Source organism: Conger conger, chromosome 7 (assembly GCF_963514075.1).
Source record: "Conger conger chromosome 7, fConCon1.1, whole genome shotgun sequence".
NCBI lineage: Eukaryota > Metazoa > Chordata > Actinopteri > Anguilliformes > Congridae > Conger > Conger conger.
Genome location: NC_083766.1, coordinates 26218131 through 26230896, shown reverse-complemented (window position 1 = coordinate 26230896; position 12766 = coordinate 26218131). Strand labels below are relative to the sequence as shown.

The 12766-nt window shown below is 44.1% G+C and overlaps 1 long non-coding RNA gene across 4 annotated transcripts in view; it reads right to left on the bottom strand.

Moving 5' to 3' along the window:
* Positions 1-12766, bottom strand: part of LOC133132392 (uncharacterized) — a 41410-nt gene that overhangs the window by 20999 nt on the left and 7645 nt on the right. Inside the window, exons 3-4 of one of the 4 annotated variants that reach the window (XR_009709131.1) lie at positions 4234-4420; positions 3609-3645 (exon numbers count right to left, since the gene is read on the bottom strand). The exons of the other annotated variants lie outside the window; for them this stretch is intronic. This is a non-coding gene — a long non-coding RNA (uncharacterized LOC133132392). Of the gene's footprint in view, positions 1-3608; positions 3646-4233; positions 4421-12766 lie in introns of those variants that run through there. 4 annotated transcript variants of the gene reach the window in all.

The following is a 12766-nucleotide window of genomic DNA, read 5'->3' as shown; positions in this document are numbered from 1 at the left end:
CAGACGGCACACAACACGGGCACCCTGTCCCCGTCTCCGTCTGCCGGGGTAACCGTCATGATTAGCACTCCCCGTCTCCCGCGCCCGGCTCCGTGACCTCAGCGAGAGCGGCCGACAGGTGACCTCGTAATTATCCTCACCTTCCACACCGGCTGCTGTTCCAACTGGGGCTACAAAATGGCCGCCAGGGCCCAGTGCTCTGGCCAGAGCTCCCAGAGCCGCGCTGTAAAAGGAAGCTACGCGCGTTAGCTCGTTAGAGGAGGCGGTGAGGCCGTTTAGTGGCACTCGGCAAAGACCACTCTGATTTCTCAGTCCTGTCGCACTAGGCGACTGTTTTTGTATTGGAGCGGAGAAAGGTATTCCGCTTTTTTATTTCCCCTGGATGTTCCCAGACGCCTCCCAAAATAGTCCTTTCAACCTTTCTTCTCTGCTGTGAATTTGAAAGCTCCATGGCTGTCTGAGAAGGTTTGGTTAAAGCTCATATAGCTCTTACTGATACACACATACTGAGACTACCACAAAAATGGGGTCTCTCAAATATCATATTTTATTTGACTGCGAGACAAAAAAGCTTTGACTAAGGTGCTTTTCCACAAAAAAAAGTCACCACACACTGTTGTCTCTGGTTTACACTGTTGTCACATCATTTTGCCCCTAATAATTGTTTACAATTCAATGTAATTAAGAAAAACGGTCCACATGTAACTTCATCAATCTTTCTGGAAATTCACACTTTGGATGCGACTTAGACCTGAGAAACCGGCAATCAGTAAAAATCTTCTTCATATGTTTGTCCCAGTTCAGATAATAAGCCATGCCAGTCTGGCCCTGCATGAGCACATCCGTATGCTAATGCTAACGCTAACGCTATTCTGTTGTGTTCTTCAGCGCCCGCGCATCACTCAGAGACGACGAGAATCAAAATGTCTCATTTTGTCTCCAGATCCACATTTATTGTTTAAATGCTGCACAGCTTGAGACTGCAACCACGCAGCTAAACCTTAGCATTATGGCTAGCGGCAACCCTCTTATTTCCTCTAGGTTTTAATTACTAAATGGTCAATTATTTTAATAATAAGGCTAATCAGCGTTGCAATTCGATTAAATTATTGTGTACTCTTACACAAATGTTTAATTGTTTGGTCAACTGCACACAGCCGTTTCAGAAGCGGAAGGTTTTGAAAACGCCTCAAAGCTTCTTTCCCCTTGCGACAGCCAGGGATGGGCAACAAGCAGACGAGGCTAGACCTCTGCCGGTTATTTAACACTGGCGGTCCTAAAGCAATTTTCCCCGTGCCATGTTTTATTGGCAGATGAAGACAGATCTTTCCTTACCCAGTACCTTAATACTCATAATGCATTTAGTATAGACACAGGGAGGTGCTACCTTGCATACAGCCCTTTCCAATACTGAATGCAGAAGTGGTTGAAAATGGGCTCTGATCGGTTCATTGGACTCTCAGGGTTTTTAGCTTTTATGTGGGCCGGTATTCTGTGTGGCTCTCCTGAGCGACCGACTCAAGAGGCAGGTAAATATGTAATGCTACAGCCCTGGCTACATAAAACACTATTTCAGACTTATGAGAATATAAAACATTTATGCCATTTCTTTGAAGAGACAACTCTTCATTCATTCATTCATTCATTCATTCAGCTGATGGTCTATCCTGTAGGACATAAAGTTGAGCCATGGCACATAAGTGTATATCAGAGCTGCGAGAAATGAGTGAACAAACTAGTAATCAATAGAGGTGTGCTACATTGTATTACAGTTATTTAGCTGACGCTTTTATCCAAAGTGACTTTTGATTAGACTAAGCAGGGGACAACCACCCCTGGAGCAATGTGGGATTCAGGGCCTTGCTCAAGGGCCCAACAGCTGCATGGATCTTATTGTGGCTACACCGGGCTTGAACTACCAACCTTCTGGGTCTGTACCTTCTGTACCTTAACCACTAGGCTACAGGTAATACTTCTGGTCCTGTGGCTGTATGCCAGATATAGGTAAAGTGAGGTTGACTCTTAAAGCACCTTCCCAATGCGTGGATGATCCCCACAATCTGGTATCTGTTAAAGTACCTTCCCAATGCGTGGATGAACCCCACAGTCTAGTATCTGTTAAAGTACCTTCCCAATGCATGGATGATCCCCACAATCTGGTATGTGTTAAAGTACCTTCCCAATGCATGGATGATCCCCACAGTCTGGTATCTGTTAAAGCACCTTCCCAATGCGTGGATGATCCCCACAGTCTGGTATCTGTTAAAGCACCTTCCCAATGCATGGATGATCCCGACAGTCTGGTATCTGTTAAAGCACCTTCCCAATGCGTGGATGATCCCCACAGTCTGCCATCACATCCACACCGTGCCACTGTGGTCAGACTACACACTGCACAGTGTGTGGGAGTCAGGAAATACAGCTGTGAGTGTGTGTACTAGAGAATATTAAACAGACAACACAGGAGCAGCTGCAACCATGGGAGTACCAGCGACATGGGTGGGCGTCTGCTTGGTTAACCAACACACTACTGGCGAATTGCTGTGGCCTACAATATAAATCAATGGCCGGATGAAATGTTTGTTTGGCAGGTTGCCTAGGTCACACCATAAACAACTATAAACAAAATCAAAACGGGTAATATGGTAGCTCAAATCCATGTCTTCCTCTTTCAAAGCCATGCATTTTCTTTTTCCTCCAAATGTACGTATGTCCTCCTTCGAAAAACATGACAGACCCACAACACCTTACTTCATCCACCTCACTCAGTTACATTAGCCACACAGCCCATTGCTTTTCCATCAAAGTCCATGCAAAATTAGAACATTGCGTGAAGACTTCCTCATTTGCCGCAGCATATTGGAAAAATGGAAGCCATGGTGGAACAGCTTCTTCAACAATTAGACATAAGGCTTCCAGATGTTTCAATTCACACTTTCTACCCTTCAACGAAAATCCATTTATACTGCTGCATGAATGGATTGAAGACCGTCAGTGAAATTAATTGGCAAGAACAGCATAGTATACAAGGAAATTACAATATATCTTTAACAAGAGGTCTCACATGAGCTGCAGGCAACCAAAGAACAACACTTTCACTGACCTCTTTCTTTAAGCTGTATGTATGTATACAAAGGAAAAACTGCAGTGTAGGTTATTTAGATAAAAAAATAACGGATGACAGCGGTCAGCCATTTTAGATTGTGAACCAATTAGTGTGTGACTTTAATTAGGCGCTGGAATACAAGTGCCCGTAAATCCTTAATTATCACCCACACCCACACCCACACACACACACACACACACACACACACCACCCGCATTTACTCCCAAGACTTCAAATCTTCCGAAGCTAAAGCAGCTGCTTCCCCAATTAAAACACGCTGACAAAACAACAGCGAGCAAGCGACGGGGGAGGGGGGAGGGGGGAGGGAGGGAGAAGACACCGTCCACACACCAGGCTGCTATTTCTCAATGGAGACCACGCTCATCCACGAAGGCTCACAGCATTGCACAGCAGCGGCTGGAGCGCATTAGAAAGCCATTACCTGGCTGCTGCCCGTGGCCTCTCCACGGCTCATTTCAGCACCAGACCCAAACGCAGGTGTGCAGGGCACTGCGGAGCTCACACACGATCACCGTTTCCTGTGCAGGGAGACGTACGGCACGGACCAAACGTCGCATTTACATTTAACATTTACATGACCGCGTACTGCTTTGGTTGGAGTGGTTTAAAATGTATTCATTCAGCTCAATCACACTGAAGGAACGTACCATTTTTACAGTGCAATCAGAACTTTATGGATATTGTTATTATCATCCATCCATCCATTTTCTGAACCCGCTTATCCTGAACAGGGTCGCAGGCGGGCTGGAGCCTATCCCAGCATACATTGGGTGAAAGGCAGGAATACACCCTGGACAGGTCGCCAGTCCATCGCAGGGCACACACACCATTCACTCACACACTCATACCTACGGGCAATTTAGACTCTCCAATCAGCCTAACCTGCATGTCTTTGGACTGTGGGAGGAAACCAGAGTACCCGGAGGAAACCCACGCAGACACGGGGAGAACATGCAAACTCCGCACAGAGAGGCCCCGATGGGGATTCGAACCCAGGACCTCCTTGCTGTGAGGCGGCAGTGCTACCCACTGCACCATCCGTGCCGCCTGTTATTATCATGTTGAAGGATTTTTTTTTTTTGTTACAATAGCCAAGTCAGATATACCGTTACATCCACTGGGCCAATCATATGGTTCGCTGCAGCTCGACGGTCAGTGGGGGGAGTGGTCAGGAGGTATCTATGCCTGTCCAGTCCAGCCCAGTGTCTCTTATGTGTCCAATAACATGCTTAGGAGGGCTGTTCCATAAACAGACAGCGGTATGTAGAAAGCGTCAGTCCAAACACTGAGTACCTGAGACAGAGAGGGTGAAAACAGCATGGCTCTCACATTGGTGAGGTGAAGGAATAGACCATAATGTACATGGACATGACATAAGCATTCATACACACACGTCTAGGACTTGCTCTGTCATAACCCATAACACGTTTATTTATAAAGCACATTTAAAATGACTACTGTCAACCAAAATGCTGTCAATTTATAATTACTATATATGTAAAAAAAATAAAAACAGTGGGAAAAATCCACAAGGCTAGAAATTTCAAAAATTAACAGATTCTACTCAATACCATAGCAGGTGTTCAAGTGTTTCTTGTCGACAGGATGAAAGCCCCCAAGTTATAATCCCACAGTGTTCCCATTAGCAGGAATTTAGGGTTTATTCAAAAGGTCAGCCATTCTCACATGTTAACCATTAGTCAAGTCATCACTAAATGCTCAGTGTGGTATACACTCAAATCACATGATATAAGTTTTACACAACACAGCAATTTTGAAACACTAATTGGCGAGATTCTCTGTGAACATATTGTGCACAACTGGAACCAATTGATATCTGCACCGTCAGGGTAAATTTGCCTTGAAGTTCCTGTGAAGCCAGGTTTATTTTTATCAAACCATCGACTGGGAAGCAACAGCCAATGCCAGTCATTTCTCCTTGAGCATGGCAACTTCTATAACAAGCAGAAAACTCAACTTTCTGTGTGATATGAGCTTAATTATTCGCCACGAACAAGGTTTAAGTTTCACAGAATGTTTTTGTAAAAGTCTCAGAAAATGTTCTAGTATCTCCTAATTGAATCTAACTAGGATACCCATACCATATTTCCCCATCTCAAAGAAGTGTGACATATAATTTGTTGTGCTTGTTTGTTTTGTTTTTTGGGAATTTTGTTTTTTGTCTCACATTTTTTTCCAATGAAAAATAATGATAGCTAGTTGTAGCTCAATAGAGAAATGCAAGACTCGTCAATGAAAGAAAACCGATATGATATGAAAATGTGGGTACAATAAACCTCTGATTTGGTAGACAACTGCAAATAGATTTTACCCAGTCAAGTCTTATCTGGAACAAGCTAAACAGTCTTTCATACTGCCATTTCACGCTGCAGTTGGACTTGAACATGGGTTTTCAAATAATTACTGCATCTGGCTGTCTGGCCACAGAGATTGTGTCCCCAAGCTTCAAGGTTCAAGGCTTTCCTTGGGAATAATATCCTCTATCTTCCTTTCCTGAAGTCAGTTTTTATTTAGATACGTGTGATTCGGTAGTCCTTATTGCCTCCTCCTGTACCTATCCTCTGTATGTCTGTGCATGTTAATCAGAGATCACTGACTTCTCATTTATTTCATCTTCTTCCAAAAAAGAAATTAGGGGATAATGAGATTTTTCTAATCAAAGAACTGGGATCTGCAGAATACATAATCAGACTCTTTAATGTGCACTTTGTCTGTGCTCTTCAAAAGAATGGCCACATCGCTATGCAGATCCAGAGGAAAAGTGACTTTTGTTTGGGCGCTAAACTGCAGTTTTTCTGATGAACCCGCTGCGCAGCTCGAGCACAGAGAGAGGAGGGACGGGGGCACAGGATCGATTTGTGCGTGTCGGTAAAGGCATTTGTTTCTTGACTATAGAAGCCTGACAGCGGGGCCCAATCCCGAGGCTGAAAAGTGCCACATCATCGTTTTTTGAGTATGGGGTAGAAAGGTGATCGTCTCCCCTGTGATCCGTATAACCAAGCTCGCTTGTGATTATTATATGAAGGGGAGCTGTCAGCTATCCCATAATGCCCAATTAGTATAAAAGAAGAATAAACCCGTCAGGTGTGAAAAGTGTGTCTTTCAGGCCCAATGACCTTTCACTCAACACTCGTACTCTGACCTTTGAGTCTCCATTCTGACATACGAACATCTAACCATGTTCAAAACATTTCAAACTGCACAGGGCACATGTACATAGACCCAGCGGGGCTGTCAGGGAGATGTTGGGCCCCACGGAAAGGCCCCACACTGGGCCCCACCATCCCAGGCCACACGGTCCCAGCACAGTCACTGTAACCACATTCAGAGGGCCCCAATCACTCAGTGCCCTGGAGTCCTAAATTTGGAGTCCGAAACACCCCGGTAATGTTTTATTTTACAGCCGGATAATTATATAGTACTTACTGCGTAAATACCAGGTATTTGGTATTTTAAGGTAAGTACTGTGAAACAAGCTGTAAAACGTACAAATTACTGACATTTTCATAGTACTCATCACTAAAATCAAAGTAGTTGCCTAATAATTACACAAGTACTTGTATATTTACCCAGTAAGTACTATGTAATTCACAGGCTGTAAAATAAAGCCTTACTCATTTTTGTAATGTCATATATTTCAACATTTTCTGCTTCTTGCATTCATGTATTGTTCATTTAGCCTGCATGTCTTTGAGCGTGTGTGTGAGATGGACCTGTTTTACCAGCATCAACTCTTCTTATTGAGTTATACAAGTTATATAGAGGCCCTTTCCTCTGGTTGCGATGAATTACAACTAATGACTCCAAGGGGTTCAGATCCTGCCCAAAATTGCCTTACAGAAACAGCTGAAAGCAGCTGTAGTCCAGGTGACATCCACAGGGGTCTGTAAGGGGAACGAGGGGTTCTGTGTTGTGCTAACTGCACACTTGAAGCACAAATTGCAGTCACAAAGGTAGTATGTTAAAGAACAAATCAAAGGAGGAAAATTCTGCAGACAGCATCACTTTAAGAGTCCCACGGTGCCTAAGATGTGCTTAACTCAGAATAGAGTGTTCCCTTGTCCTCCCAGCTTTTCCAACAAAGCCATTTTTCCTGTCATTATTTTCTTAAAAGCTTGCGTCAAAATGAGATGGTGCCTGAAATTAGATAGTTTGGGGGAGTAATTTTAGCTTCACTTCAAATTGACTCTTTTTCAGGTCAAAGAAAGTTTATTTTATTTGTTTTTACAAATAAACTTTAGCTCCCCCAACCCCCGTACTGTGTAAAAGGAACTATTGTGTAAAAACATTTTTTTGTCAGGAATAGCCCAAAGAACAAAACACATATCTCTTACAGAGACATAAATACGTACGTGTATGCGCGTGTGTGTGCGTATATGCGTTTGTAGCACTACGATCAATTCCTTCATCCTTTCACACAATAATAATAACAATATCTAGGCAAAGGTTTTGAACGAACTGTAAAAAAAACCCTTTCGTTCAGGCACATGGTAAAATAAAAATGCATTAAAAATCCCAGATATAATTGGAAAATCATTTCAACAGTAGACAATTACCTGGGTATGACTACAAATGGAAATCTAGCTCCGGATAAATACATTTTCCTGTTGATGAATGCAGATTACCATACTGAATACAAAAACCAGTTCAGGTAGTCAGCCAAATAATATTAAGTGCCTCCAATATAATCTTCCACCGAAAAAAGAAATGCTTTGTACATGAGCGGACTCGATATTAGTTTACTCAGTATTATGTAGATTAGCATTTAGATGCATCTATGTGTGCAGAAAGCGACCCGTCGCAGTAAGTCATGGTGTTATTTAGCGGAGACAATTCTAATGGGAACGGTGTGGTGGGGTGTTCTGTCATTGCAAAACACTCCGCAGCGGCTTCCTGAAATAACTGCATATCTCAGAGGCCACTTAGGGACCCTTTGTAACAAAAAGCAGGAGTGTCAAGTATGAAGAGTGATGAACGATACGATATACTGGACAGTGTCTGCACGATGACAAGCTGTGGCCGGTTAGAGAGATGTTGTGTTCTGTGTCGTCGTGTATGGTGGGCAGTTATGATTGCGTCCCAGACAAACACAAGCGTAGCTCTCGTCAGCACCATCCATTACACAGATTCCCCATCGTATCAGTCAATCAATCTATCTGTAATACAATCACAGCTGACTGGCTAATTAGCCACCACTGGGATACCACAGCAGTAGACCTACCTATCGTCTCTAAAATATGTTTGTATTGTTTGCGGTGTTTTTGTGTCTTTGATTTTTGTCAGTGACCTAAATGAGAAGGCTTCAGTGTAAAAGAAAACTGTCACATCACATGCGTTCTGAATGCACAACAGAAAAAGAAGGCATCGGTCAAGGGTGGTATGAAACTACGTTCAGTCAAAACTGCCAAAAGTGTCAGGCAGCCGTAGCTCCCTCGTCGTCTTCTGCTTTTACAACAGCGAATTACCGAGGATTTTGAGCGTCAGCTTGCATTATTCACAGTTAAATAAATAATAAAACAAATGGAAACAGGAAATTGGAGTTTGCGCTTCAGTTGAAAGAGGACTTGAGAAGAGCCTGAAACCCTGAATAATGCAGGTTGTGCACATTCCTGCTCCCCCACCCCGCCCCACACAGACGGGCTGCGGGGTGACGAGCTGGCATGGATTCATTTCTTAATGACCACTGATGAGCTTTGAGTAATAACATACATTTAACCCTTTAAGGGCTCTTTAAATACTGTATACTGTAGGTGTTACACGCTCACTGAGCACTTTATTAGGTATTACTTTTTTGACTTATTGCATAGCTGCCAACTCTCACGCTTTCGGCGTGAGACACACGCATTTGCCAACATGCAAATGCGTGTGTCTCACGCCGAAAGCGTGAGAGTTGGCAGCTATGTTATTGTTATCCACTTCTGCTGTTATCCACTTCTGCTGCTGTAGCCTATCCACAGGTTTGATGTATTGTGTGTTCAGAGATGCTCTTCTGCATACCACTGTTGTAATGTGTGGTTATTTGTGTTACTGTCACCTTCCTGTCAGCTTTGACCAGTCTGGCCCTTCTCCTCTGACCTCTTTCATTAACAACTTGTTTCTGCCCACAGAACTGCTGCTCACTGGATGCTTTTGTTTTTTCACACCAGTCTCTGCAAACTCTAGAGACTGTTGTGCATGACAATCCCAGGAGATCACCAACAACACTAACTGGCACCAACAATCATTCCACAGTCAAAGTCACTTAGATCACATTTTTTTCCCATTCTGACATTTGGTCTGAAAAAACAGCTGAACCTCTTGACCATGTCTGCATGCTTTTATGCATTTAGTTTCTGCCACATGATTAGCTGATTAAATGTTTGCATTAACAAGCTGGTGTACAGGTCTACCTAATAAAGTGCTCAGTGAGTGTTTATTTTAAAGTATTGGGACACAACCCTTGGGGTGTGAAGCACACTCTACGCACTGCCTGGCTGTGCAGCTTCTCGCCTCCTGGAATTTCACAACACTTAGCTGCTCAATTCACATGAAATGTTAATTACGATATGCAATGCAACAAAGACCAAAATATTGACGGGGGAACATAAAGGAAGACGAAGCATGATTTGGGGATGGAGGATTTAGGGCCTCCCCGTGGTTTTCAAAGCAGATCTACCTGTGAGGCAAATATCGATCAACCGCCTGCCTCTCTCTTGCGGCAGAAAAGAGGACGGGAGGATTACCGTGGACATAAGTGCCCCTGGGGGCTACATCGGGAGGAAAAGTAGGCTGAGTTGCGGGGGGGGGGGGTGAGGGGGACAGCATGTCCTCTGTAAAAAGCAGGCTAAATGAACCACACTGAGAGCATCCATTTAGACATCTGGTCCCCTACTGAGCGGTAAACAATGTCAGCCATTGTGTTGGCGGGCCAGAGCCACTGTCACACCGGGACGGCAACCGGAGGCTCTCGCTTCTGCATCCAGTGAGCCGTGTAAACACAGCGCAGGAGAGGTCCAGCACACCCCGCCAAACCCTGGAACAGAGCGCTGCCGTTTCAAAGAGCAGGCCCAGAGAGAAACCATGTTCACCCCGCAGGTTCAGTCTGATCCAGCCCTGCTGTGAAATCCAGCTACGCCGGCTTACCCAGCTTGAAAATTGAGCTGGGCATAAACCGGTCTAGCTGGATATGAGCTCGTCAACCAGCATGGTCCATCTGGTCATAAGCTGGGTATGAGCTGGTCAAGCAGCATGGTCAAGCTGGTCATAAGCTTGGTATGAGCTCGTCAACCAGCAACCACAAAAAGCATCCAGTGAGCAGCAGTTCTGTGGGCAGAAACGAGTTGTTACTGAGAATGTCAGAGAAGAAGGTCTAGACTGGTCAAACATCTAAGTAGATGGGCAGCAGAAGAAGTATAAGTCTAATAAATACCTAATAGAGTGCTCAGTGAGAGTATATGGTGGAACATAATTTGTAGTATTTCACAATATGAATTCATAGCAATACATTATAATGATGAGTCATTACACAAATAATGCAACCACATGCATTAAGAATGACAGTATCTTCCATGTGCTTTTTCACAGGAGAAATCCTGACAGTCTGTAGGCCCAAATGTACAAATCTGCAGCCAGAATCTTTCACCTGCAGACTGAAACAAGGCCATGACACATTGGCATTGATGTGTACTTCTCTCTTGGAATCTCTTGGAGGAGGTGGGCAACCTTACACCTGCATGGAGGTGGAGTATGAATTATTTCACAGCCGAGACCATGCGCAAAAAGTCCTTCAGCCAGAGCCAAGATCTGTCTGGCCTCGTCCCATACAGGGAAGACAACAGGGACAGGGAGTGCTTCTCCACGCATTATTTTCGGCATTCTATACGGAATGCTCGCTGCTCTAATTCGCACAGCTTAAGATTCCTCGAACCTCCCATTAATATTAATTTCCCCCTCGTATCCCTCGTGGTTTTTAAATCTTTCATTTACTTCAGAGGCACTGAGCGCGATGCCAGGGTGCTTCTTTAAACCGAATGCACACAGATCCTTGAGCGCATCTCCAAACTGCGATTCCGCCCTCTTTTATATTTTCGACTTGTTTTGGAGCTTCACTAAATCAACATTCATCAAATGATCCCTTCCAGCTGGCACTGATGCTAGGCTAATATGAAAGGGAAGGTTAAACAGGAGGTTTGCATATTGAAAATCCCTCAACTTACAGTAAGCTCCTGCCACAACCTCATCGAGCTGTGGATCTGTGAGTCCACTTCCCATCATTTCTTAGCAAGGGTGTGGGTTCTTTTTTTAAATATTTTCCTTCAGTCTGAAAGGGTTTTTTTGGGGTACTCATGTGCTTAGCGAGAAGATATTATCCAGGGCTATTACCCATTTTTCACATGGTTCATTTCAGACCTGGGTCAAATATGTAATGACTTTGGATTCAAATACTTTTCTATGCTCGATTGATCTTGCCTGATGCAATTGAGCCAACCAAGAGGACCAGAAGGCAGGGTTTGCACTGTAGGGACTACAACTTCCACATTCCCACAGGAGAATTCTGCGACGTCCACCACGAATGACGTCTAACTTGGTTCAGCCAATCCCGTAATGGCGGGAGCAATAAACGGTCCCGTATAAGAGCAAGACACATTCTTGGGATCTCTCTTCTGCTTCTTCTGTTCTTCTGCTTCTTCTCTTCGACGCACCCTTTTTGGCCAGCCGCTTCAGCTCATCTGCTCCGAGACTCGGACAGAGGCTGAATGCTGCACAGCGCACTACCAGGCCTACGGACACACCCAGTTACCTCGCGGTAACTACGTGGCCTATAGTGAGTGGAAATTGTTGTACGCGGAACGCTACATCAGTTTACCCCAATAAAGCCCAACAACGAAACAGCAACGAACCTTTACACCTGGAAAAGGACCAGCGGATCAGACGACAACGCGCTGCTAAGACGGGAACACCCCAGCCTGCGCATCTCTCCCGGACACCATTCACAGCACCATCGCCGCTTCTACAAGGACAGCATGTCTTTTGGATCCAGCAATGCGTATGGACTCAGTAAGAAAACAAACATTCAGGCATAGCCAGTGTTTAGTTTAGTCTTAACTGTTTTTGTGAATCTGTGTTTCAATATTTACCATCCAACCATTGTAATGTGTTTGGTTAGCTACATATATATGTACGTGAATTGATTCGCCGTCTTTTGCGCATATATAGAGTAAAACTACGCAAGTAGTCCCTTCTCACAGCTAACTCTAACTCATTACCACACCCAGAACTCTAGCGACACGCGCGCTTGCGCGCGCCACACACACGCACACACACATACCAAACTAAATTTCCTTACTAACTTCCCGTTAGTTTATCTGTTATGTGTTTGTATGTTTGTTTAATAAATATATTTTATTAAACCCCGGTGTCCGTTTTGGAATCGCATAGACATGAGAGCCGAGTTAAAGCAGTCTTTCGAAGAACTTCCAACCTTCAGGTTATCGGTATGTTCAATCATTAATATTGGTTATTTTAATAATTAATTGAAATACTATATTTGTGGTTGGATATTTCTGATAACAGTAATTTTATGAGACTGATTACTTTTCGCAGTTATACTGCAACACAACGTTTAACTGGCGCCCCGGT